Here is an 11593-nt window from a genome sequence, read left to right as displayed (position 1 = left end):
ATGGTGCACATTTGAAGCCTCCAAGCTACCATGAGTTGCGAGTTCCTTTGCTTCAAGATGAGTTGGGACTTACACATGAGATGTTGAGTACTAATAAGAAAGAACAAGAAAAGTATGGTTGTTCCATAATGTCTGATGGTTGGACCGATACAAAGGGAAGAACATTGATAAACTTTTTGGTTAATTCTCCTGCAGGAACAATGTTTGTTAAAAGTGTTGATGCTTCTGCCGACATGAAAACTGGACAAAAGTTGTTTCAACTTTTGAATAGCTTTGTTGAAGAGATTGGTGAAAGTAATGTTGTGCAGTTAGTTACTGATAATGGAAGCAATTATGTCTTGGCTGGTAGACATATTCAAGTATCAAGACCAAAAATATTTTGGACTCCATGTGCTGCTCATTGTCTAGACTTGATGCTAGAAGACATCGGAAAAATTCCTAAAGTCAAGAAGGTTATACAAAAAGGAATGACACTCGTGGGCTTCATTTACAACCATTCTTTGGTTTTAAATTTAATGAGGGAGAAGTTAGAAAGTGAGTTGGTTAGAAGTGGAGTCACAAGGTTTGCCACAAACTTTCTTACTTTGCACAAATTGCACATTCTAAAGGCAAAAATTAGAACCATGTTCACTTCTGAAGAATGGTTGAACTTGAATGCAAGTAAGGAGGTGAAAGGAAAGAAGACGACTGCTATTGTACTTCAAGTATCATTTTGGGAGGATATTGTGTACACTCTTAAAGCTATGGGACCTCTTGTAAAAGTGCTTAGGCTTGTTGATAATGAAAAAGGCCGACAATGGGTAGCATCTATCATGCAATGTTGGAAGCCAAAGAGTTTATTCAAAGAAACTTCAACAACAATGAAAACAAGTACAAAGACATCATTGATATTGTTGATAGAAGATGGAGTATTCAACTTCATCATCCGTTACACGCAGCTGGGTATTATCTTAATCGGAAGTACTTTTATACCAATCCAATGATTGAGAATGATGCTACGTTGTTGGATGGCCTTTATGCATGCATTAACAAGCTTTCTGCAAATGCTAAAGTTGTTGATTCCATCCATGGAGACTTGGCGTAATATAAGATGGGTGTGGACCACTTTGGATTGACAGAAGCGGTAAGGCAAAGAGACTCTATATCTCCTGGTAAGTAACTAAGTCTATTACACAATAATTAAATTTCATAACAATTTTTGTGTATATATGCTAATGCAAATAAATTTTGCATTGCATCTGAGTGGTGGAAGAGGTATGGAGCAAAAACACCAGATTTGCAGCTCTTTGCAATCAAAATATTGAGTTTGACTTGTAGCTCATCGGGTTGTGAGCGGAATTGGAGTGCTTTTGAGCATGTAAGTAGTTGATATTAGGCCATACTTTCAAATTAATAGTTTAGTAAGTATATTTATTATTTAAAGTTTATACTAACATTAAAATTATAATATAGATTCACTCCAAGAAAAGAAATAGACTTGAACATCAAATGTTGCAAGACTTAGTTTTTATCAAGTATAACCAAACTTTGAAGGAGCGCTTTGATAGTGATGATATGATTGATCCTGTGGTTATGGAGGATGATATTGATACAACTAACCTATGGTTGTTGGGAGGTGAAGATGAAGTTCAACCTGATGATGATATGGTGTTTGATGTTGATGATTTGTCTTGGCTAAATGTTGAAATTGCAAGTGGTGCTGTTGAGCCAATAATCAACACTAGAAGTCAAGCAGCATTGCAGAAAAAGGCAACTACACCTGCACCTGCACCTTCTTCTTCTAGATCTAAGGGAAAAACAAAGGAAGTGGTAGTAGTAGATGATGAATTTGGTGATCAAGACTATCTTGGAGAAGGTGAAGAGGATGAAGAGGATGAAGAAAATGAAGAGGATGGTGGAAGTGATGATGAAGACATGGAATTTAATGATTCTTGAATTTTTATTATAGTTACTGTGTTTAGTTATTTTAAGACTTATATCCTTAAGTGTTTGTTTTCTTGAATTTTATGACTATTTGGAAGTATGTTACCTTAAGAATTATGTTTTTTAATGGTATTTGGAATTGGAAGTATGTTTTGCTTAATACATTATGAAGTTTGGAATTGGAAGTATGTTTGGAATTATTGGAAGTATGTTTTTTTTTGGTATTTTCTAGTATGTTTTTAGCATGAAAATGCCATAAAAATAGCGCCCGCGCCGCTCCACGCATCCGTGCCGCTCCCATTTTGGGGTAGACCGCGCCGCGCCGCGTTCCGAGATTAACAACATAGCTGCCTAATATGCGAATAATATGCGAAGAATGATAGATAAGTAGTAATTTCTATGTTAAATTCATTCTAGGATCATGGCTAGCCCTTACATTAAGGGGTAAGGTCAATGTGTATTAAAAGTTGTTATCTGCCGTAAGATTAAAAAGAATTAAAATTTTGGTGCCTTGCTTTTATTGAAATAAGTTTGATTCTATTTCTTAATCTTTAAGTTTTGATGATAATAAAATATAAATTATAATTTTGTACACTAATGGTTTAGTTAAATGGACAGAATTTTAACGCAAAATCTCATCTAAAGGAATTCTGAGATATGCTGATTATAAAGAATATGTTCTGTAGAAAGACAAGTTCTGAAAAAATTGAACTTTAAGATAAAGACTCCCATCAAACAAACTTTGGACTCTGGATGAAGACAAATTCTCTCTTCTCTTTTCTAACCTCTTTTAAGTCTTTTAACTTCTCTGAAAGAAAAAACTCATATCTTTATTTCTTCTTTTACTTCTTCTCAAATGGATTCTTCTTCTTCAATAAAAACTTTCAAAAGTGATGATAGCAAGCTGTTCACCATCAATGAATATGTTGTTGACTTTGAAGTTCTAAAAGAACAAGGCATTGATTTCCTTAAAATGATTACCGCTCAAAAGTGGAAAACTATTTTGATATGCTTTGTGGACCAGTATTCCATAATATGGTTAAAGATTTCTGGTTAAATGCTTCTGTTCACAACTTGGACGAGAATGACCATGGGCACTCCTATTATCATCACTGCCTCAGTTATTGCCCATGTTATTAGAAGGGAAGAAGATGGTTTTGCTATTGATTATTACAAAACCATCTCTTCACACCTAATAACATGGGCAATAACTGAGGGAGTGATGATAATAGGAGTGCACATGATCATTCTCGTCCAAGTTGTGACCAAAAGCATTTAACCAGCAATTTTTAACCAGATTATGGAATACTGGTCCACAAAGCATATCAAAATAGTTTCCCCATTTTTGAGCGGTAATCATGTTAAGGAAATCAATGCCTTGTTCTTTTAACTCTTCAAAGTCAACAACATATTCATTGATGGTGAACAGCTTGCTATCATCACTTTTTGAAATTTTTTATTGAAGAAGAATAATCCATTTGAGGAGAAGTAAAAGAAATAAAGATATGAGTTTTTTCTTTCAGAGAAGGTTTAAAGACTTAAAAAAGGTTATGGATAGAAAAGAGAGAGAATTTGTCTTCATCCAAAGTTTGCTTGATGAGAGTCTTTATCTTAGAGTTCAATTTTTTCAGAACTTGTTTTTCTACAAAACATATTCTTTATAATCAACATATCTCATAATTTCTTTAGATGAGATTTTGCGCTCAGATTCTGCACATCACTAATATTTAACTAAACCATTAGTGTACAAAATTATTCTTTATATTTTATTATCATCAAAACTTAAAGATTAAGAAATAGAATCAAACTTATTCCAACAAAATCAAGGTACCAAAATTTTAATTCTTTTCAGTCTAACGGCAGATAACTCAACTTTTAATACACATTGATCCCACCCCTTAATGTTACAGCTAGCCATGATCCTAGAATGAATTTAACATAGAAATTACTACTTCTCTATCATTCTTCGCATATTATTGTTACATAAAATAATAACAATAATTATATTAAATAAAAGAGACTTAGAACTTGATTTTAATTTTAATAATAATTCAACTTAAAAAAATATTTTAAATTGAATCAAAATTGTTCATAATTTTTAAAATGCAAATGGAAAAGAAATAATGTTAACTATATATTTTTTTTAATAATTTTTCTGAATGAAATATGAAATGGTGAAAAATGTGACACACATAAATGAATGTAATGCGTAAGGAAAAAATTGGGGTATGACACATGGTTACAACAACAATCACTTACGGTGGTTAGTCCACCGATGTTGTCGGTAGTCACTAGTTCAATTCACTTAAATACCCAACACCTAGCGTAGTTCTACAGCTTCACTCGAGATTAGATGAATCGCACTCAACAGGGAACATGGATTACTGCACTATGCATATCCATCTACTCAACCGCCGCCTAGCATAGTTCTATGACTCACGCATTTCAGAATGAGCATGGAGATGCAACAGTTCCTCCCACTAAAACAGATGTCCTAGACTTTCCCCAATTGGAGGACACCACTTCCACTTGTTCTATCAGCCCTTCACTAGGTAACTACATACTACTTAGGGTACACCAAAACGAGTTGGAGTGTAGCTCCTTATCCATCCAAGTAGTGCCCAGGTCAAAGTAACTAAAAGATCCAGTATCTCTGTCTGAACTCCCGAAAGTCTTACATCCAACCGTTTCTCTACCCATGTATGCTACTGGCCCCATGACCGAGTAAAGAATTCCTTAAAGGCTACAAGCTCAACTTTATCGCAAAATTCCCTTACAACATTCCTACTCAGGTGTTTCATGAATTTCCTCCACTGCAACAAGAATCCAGAGAAAGCTCACTTCGTCCGATCGGAATCTTAGAACTTCTAGTCATCTTAGACCCTATAATGATAGTTGGGTTGTCAACGATTTTCATGACAAATGCTCCTCTTATATCTAACAGTCCCAACATTCCCTCTACTTAACTGGCTTCTGCCACTTCAGCTCGAGTCGCTTCGGATCTTACGCGCCCTCGTGGTGGCTCCACCATGATTTTATCTACCGCATATGCAGTCAGTGAGCTGGCCAGGCACAATGACTGGATAATACGATAGTAGAAATCGGGCTAGCAACACACACATGTGAGGGAGAAGAGAATTGCTAGTGATGTCTCATGGCAGGGACAAGAATCGACCGACTCAGATACCAATTGTAACACCCGGTACATATATGTCTAGAATAATATGTAGTGATGCTATAAATGGTACAAGAAACATACATAAGCGATAAAGACAAGAAATTAAAATCATATACAATCCAAGTTTCCAACTAAAATGTATACAATCGACTTGTCTTCAACGATTCACAACGGAAAGATAATGTCTGACGAGGTCTTCCTGCCAATTGCTTATCTATAGGCTTCAAAGAAATCCATCAAGCAATCCGCCTACTTCTACCTGTTCCTGAAAAATATTAAGAGGATTATGGTGAGATTACTAAATCTCAGTGAGTTCCCCTATCTTAAGGGTTCGCTCGGTTCTACAAGGTGCATGCAAACAAACGGATTCACCGAGAGTCCAGGTTTTCCTCACGGTCTGGTACAAATACACAACAAGGGCAATATCACTGTTGGTAGTCCCCTAACTAGCCAACGAGATAGCAAAACAATCAAGCTCACAACCAAAACAAACAAATATGCAGACCGACACCCATGTACGTGGAATCCAGAAGCACGTTAATGCCATTATTAGGTTACACAAACACACCCTTGATGGGTTACCTCCCATGCCTATTGTCAAGAGACTTTTACAAGCATACTGCGAGACTGATCAATTGAGTTCGCTCAAGCTTATGTAGTCGCGAGATAACCTTTTCCTAAGTGGCGTCATTATCCCATTAATCATCTTCGCGCACGTGTGTTAACGTCAGGTGCAAAACACCATCATGACTACATGAGCCCACCGGGCGAAATCCTAGTGATTAGTCTACGTGACATCACTAGAGGTAAGTTACCAAAGTGTTATTACCTACTTGGCCTCCTAACCTCACCATACCGAGCAAGTAGGTGTGTTAATGTCAAGTGGGTATACGCCCTATAGACCCCCACAAGCACACTGCAACGGTAGCTCAGGTGTGAGCCCCTTGATCACATAGCCAGGGCAATCCCGTTGACCACACAGCAAGGGATGACTCCTTGATCACACAACCAGAGTCATAATACAAACCTAGTAGCTGGCCTGCTTTGATTCAAGCATATATCACCAAGATCACACAGCATGATACAAGCATCACACTGTAACACATCTCCGAATGTTCAACCGGGACAAATGGGAAACAATGCATAATTATACATAACATTTCATGTGATTCATAACTTGTCAAACATGCATACCAATTTTATAATCATAGTGTAATCATGCATTCAATCATCATAGAAACATATGTTTAATCAAACAATTCTATGATAATTCTTATTTCAAAACACAAGGATTTCGATTCCTAATTCGGAATGAAACTGCACTCAAGAGGGAAAAGTACACATTCTGCTATCAGACAAGTTCGCTACACGAGAAGTAGCAAGCTCCGACGAATGAAGTCAGAAGCTTCATCTGTTTGTGGAAAGGAAGGTTAGCTTTGCGAACCTGTAGCAAAGTCCCGATTCACTACGCAAACTAAGTTCGCTAAGCGAAAGTTCTTAACAAAGGAAAACCAGAACTTTCCATAGCACATCTAAACTCCTAAAATGCAACCAAGGGTCCAACACTCAAGTTAGGATGACATTATACAACCTAATAATCAAGGTAAACACCCTGGCCTAAGTTCAACTCAGGGTAGCATCTTATAGACATAAACTCAAGGCTATTTGGGCTTATTCCAATATCATGCAATTACCTATTCATGTACCATAATTTATCCCTGCACTAAAAGTATGGTTTCTGAGCAAGAACACATAGAGCACTAAAATACCTTTTCAACGCTTCTCACAGCGCTCTGTTTCGAGTTGTAGAACTTAAGTTATGACTGTTTTAGTGAAACACAATCTTGTGCAGTCTGCAGACATTTGCTAAGCAAACACATAGTTCGCTAAGCGAACCTGACAGTGCAGGATACAAATTTTGGATTTCTAACTCCATTATTTGCATTCCAATTCATCCCAAATTGAACCTCAACATGTATCAACATACTAAGACATGCAAGGACATCAAAAGAACACATTTTTCAACAATTGATTAATCATGCAACAACAAGTATCCAAAATGGAAAAGTTGTGAGCAGAAAGTTATGGCCGATTTTGTGAGAGTTGCTCCATGAATACGAAAATGGAAAAGTTGAACATAAGTTCTTCTTCTTCCACGCTTCTAATTATCTCTCTCTCATAAATTCTAATATGTATTACTATCAACCAAACTTGCCCTTATGTCCATGCAAGTAATACTTAAAGTCCATTTTATCTTCCAACTAAACTTTATTTACCATAATGCCATTTGGTTAGTTTCCAACCAATCTCATTTGGTCTTAACCAATCTCTTTCATTCCAACTACTCTACTAACTCACTCTAAATCATTCTTAGATTAATATGGAATAAGACTAAATGTGCATTTCTAATTACCAATTAACCAATTAAATGATAATTACCAGTGTCGGAGAATCGGGGTATTACACTATACTTCATCCCACTCTACTTCGTACAGAACTTGAACCTACATGAAACAACTAAAAAAAAAGAAAAACAAAACTTTTGCCATTAAATAAATATCTCTATAGTATCAAACATATTAAAAAAGATATAAATACATAGAAGACAAAAATACATAAAAGAAGTATATGTTAAAAACAAAATGTATAAAAAGTTGGAAAACAAAAATATAACATAAACAAAAAAAATTATTAAATCTTATGATAAAAAATTTGCAGGTCAAAATTCACTTTAGGTAATCATACATCTTCAATGACAAACAAGTATCATATAAAAAATTCACGTGCCTAGTAAGCTAGTGAGTCAGTAAAAGAATAGCTAGTTGTAATTTTTATTATATTTCTTTTACTAAGTCTGCCACTTTATACAAGGTTGAAAACATCAAAAAACAAAGTCACTTAATTACAAGTTGTCATCACATGCAAAACAATTATAAAGAAAAGTTTAAAAGTAATAAAAAATAATTCATAAAAAAATGCAAAAGATAAAAATAAATCAGATTTATAACAGAATAGTTTGATTTGTAAAAGTATTTTCCAATCCTAGTCTACCAAATGTTTAACATATAATCAAACCATATTGTGTAAAACCCAAAATGTTAACATTTATAGCATAAATATTATAAACACAAATAAAAAAGAAAAAGAAGGTAAAACATGGAATAAAAAAGAACAGAGAAAAACGGGAAAAAAAATCACACCTTTGAATCTGACCAATTAAGGGTATTTGATTCGTCAAGCACTTGGAATGTACCACCTACAAAATTAGGGCTAGTACCTTGCGAGTTTGATGTCTTAACTCTCATATTTTTAGCGAACTTACTCTTGGAACTCATTGAAATATACATTTGTACCATTTACTCATTCCAGGGTGGAAAATATAATACGGTAAATTCCTCTCTAGCATGTGCGTTCATAGTTGACGATAAAATGTACCCCGCCATATTAAAACCTTCTACCATAATGCTGTATTTCTTGGCGGAAGGGTATTTTCCTTTGGAAGGCAACAAATATTGCTGTGGAATTGGTGTTCTCCTTTAAAATAAGGATATCCCCTAAAGTTAATTTCTTGTCCTAAACAAACATGGCCTAACCAGATCCAAGACAAAAAGAGTCTTTGCCTTTGCCAAAAGATATATGTAACTTTCCAACATTTGTTATCTAAATTAGTTCAGCCTTATTCCTCCATTATCTCATCTAGTAACACTTATATTCCTCCCTATTTCCTCTTTCATTTTTTCCTCCCAGTCAACCTCCTCCTACCACTTCTAATCCCTCTAATATCTCTTCACCTCACCTATTAGTCCAACTTGTTTCTCTGTCTTTAACTCGGGTAGCCCTGCTTCATCTCAACATTCTTCCCTACTCCGTAAGTTTATTCATCTTCACTTGTTCTCCTATAGCTCAAGTAACTTGCTCTCCATCGTTGCTTTCGGATCAAGACTCCCCCTTAACTTTTGACAAATCTACTTTCATTTTTCTTTCAGTACTATCTTCTGCTTTATCTCCTACTTTACCTTTTTTGCATCCCGACAACATTCATCCTATGGTTACTAGAAAATGTGGTAGCTACTATTCTTTGACTGAGAAATTGATATTGAATTTTTCCGTAATTCACAACAAGATTCACAACAAGTTGTGCAGTGAGCGTGGAGCAAAGAGGTATGGTTTACAAGTGAGCATCATGGTTAGATGGGAGATCGAGAAATTTTTCCGTAACAACGACTTTGGGTTATGGAAAATTAAGATGGAGGAAATTTTAATTCAAGAGAAGTGTATCGATGCTTTGAAGAGTGAAGCATTGATGCCTACAGGGCTTACACAAGTACAGAAGGCCGAAATGTTGGTTAAGGCTAGGAGTTTCATTATCTTGTGACTTGAGGATAAAGTTCTAAAAGAAGTCTTCAGGGAGAAAATTGTGGTGGCTATGTGGGAAAAACTCGAATCATTGTATATGGCAACAAAGGCTTTGTCTCACAAGTTGTATGTGAAATCGCAACTTACAGAATTTCACAAGATTATTGATGATCTAGAGAATATTGAAGTGAAGATTAAAGATGAGGACAAGGCTTTGATCATGTTGATTGCATTACCCAGATCCTTTGAGCACTTTAAGGATGCCATTCTTTATGGTAAGGAAGGTACTATTACTTTGGACGAAGTCCAAATGGCAGTGAAATCCAAAGAATTCTCAAATTCGAAAAATTTGAATATTGAAGATAGTGGTGAAGGTTTAAATGTGTCAAGAGGAGGAGGTGAGCGTAAAGGGATGTCCAAATCAAAGAGGTCTGACAAGTTAAAGGTAAAATGTTTTAATTGTCAAAAAATCTGCCACTTTAAAAAGGATTATCTTGAGAGAAAGGTCAATTAAGATTTTGTTCAAGCTGTAGTTACCTTGGGTGAGGAAAGTTATGAGGATGCTGATGCACTAGTATTATTGAGTTTGGAAACTGAAGATGGTTAGGTCATTGACTCGGGTTGCTCTTATCACATGTGTCCAAGAATATAATACTTTGAAACTTTGAAGATGGTGCAAGGTGGGGTAGTTCTCCTTGGTGATAATAAAGCATGAAAGGTTTGTGGAATTGGTACTATAGAAGTGAAATTTGTGAGACTAAAGTCATTAATTGACTTAGCTCATATATTTTAACAGAGTCGCCGCCGCGCTTTATTGTTTCCAAAGGAAATGGGAGAAAGAGAGAAATAAAAACCACTGAAGTTTTTAAAATCAAAACTAATAAATTTATTAGAGATTTGGGTACGAGGGGTTTGTTATGCAAGGGGAAGGTTTTAAGCTCCCCTCACATCTACGGTACTCCGTAGGGACCTTTTTTGAAATATATCATCATTTTTATTGTCATAAAAACTGTTTTTGTGTTTTGTTTAAATAGAGTGGGAGGATGAGAAAAGAAGTTTTAAAAGTGAGCACGATAAGATATCGCATATTAGGCCTACATACCCCTTAAGTGCAATAGAGAAGTCGGAGCTTTTGTAGTTCCTCTAAAAAGGAAAATAAAAGCCAAGAGGCAAAATCTTTTTGGATGTTGAGCCTTAACAATACTCAACGAGTTTTTAAAATGTTAAGCTTTAACAATACTTAACAAGTTTTAAAAGAAGCCAAGCTTTAACAATACAAGGCTAGGGTTTATTAAAAGAGGTTGGTTGAGCTTTAACAATACAAAACCAAGGGTTTATTTAAAAAAGTTGAGCTTTAACAACCATTTTCAAAATAAGTGGGGTGCAAAGCTTTAACAATAATAAGCATAGAGTAAAAAAGTTTTGAAAAGAGATTAAGTACCTTGACAATTTTAGTCAATACCATTCCCATTCCTTTGAGTTTTAGGCAACATCTTAAGCATTCATTCATGGTGAATATCTCAAGTGGTGTGTGTGTGTGTGTGTGTGTGTGTGTGTGTGTGTGTGTGTGTGTGTGTGTGTGTGTGTGGGTGTGTGTGTGTGTCATAACATGTGTATCATGGATACAATCAAGGGTGAGCTCAACAATATCAAGGTATAAACTCAAAGATAAAAGTTGAATGAATAAAAGGATGACATACCTCAATATTATTTCATGTATGAATTAATATGATGTGACGATGGATAAGTGTCTCATGAATGTGGGGTTAGTAAACAACGTGTGTGTGTGTGTGTGTGTGTGTGTGTGTGTGTGTATATATATATATATATATATATATATAAAGATAATAACTTAAACAAAGTACAAAGGTACAAAGATGTAAACCAACAAGCATATGTACAAGTGTATAAACAAGGAGAGATCATAGCATCAAGTTAATATTAACATGGTATTGCATTAAGATTAAATGATCAAAGGAATCTTAGATTAGGATTTTAGGGTTTTATGCTATGTACACCTAAACCTAATTAAATTAAAGTTGTTTAATCAAAACCCTAAGTAAAGTGACTAAGGGAACATGTTATCATCAATATTGATTCTAACCTAGCCCTAATTGGTTCACACAAAGGTATGTA

Source organism: Vicia villosa, linkage group LG4 (genome assembly GCF_029867415.1).
Source record: "Vicia villosa cultivar HV-30 ecotype Madison, WI linkage group LG4, Vvil1.0, whole genome shotgun sequence".
NCBI lineage: Eukaryota > Viridiplantae > Streptophyta > Magnoliopsida > Fabales > Fabaceae > Vicia > Vicia villosa.
This window is presented reverse-complemented; position numbering follows the sequence as displayed.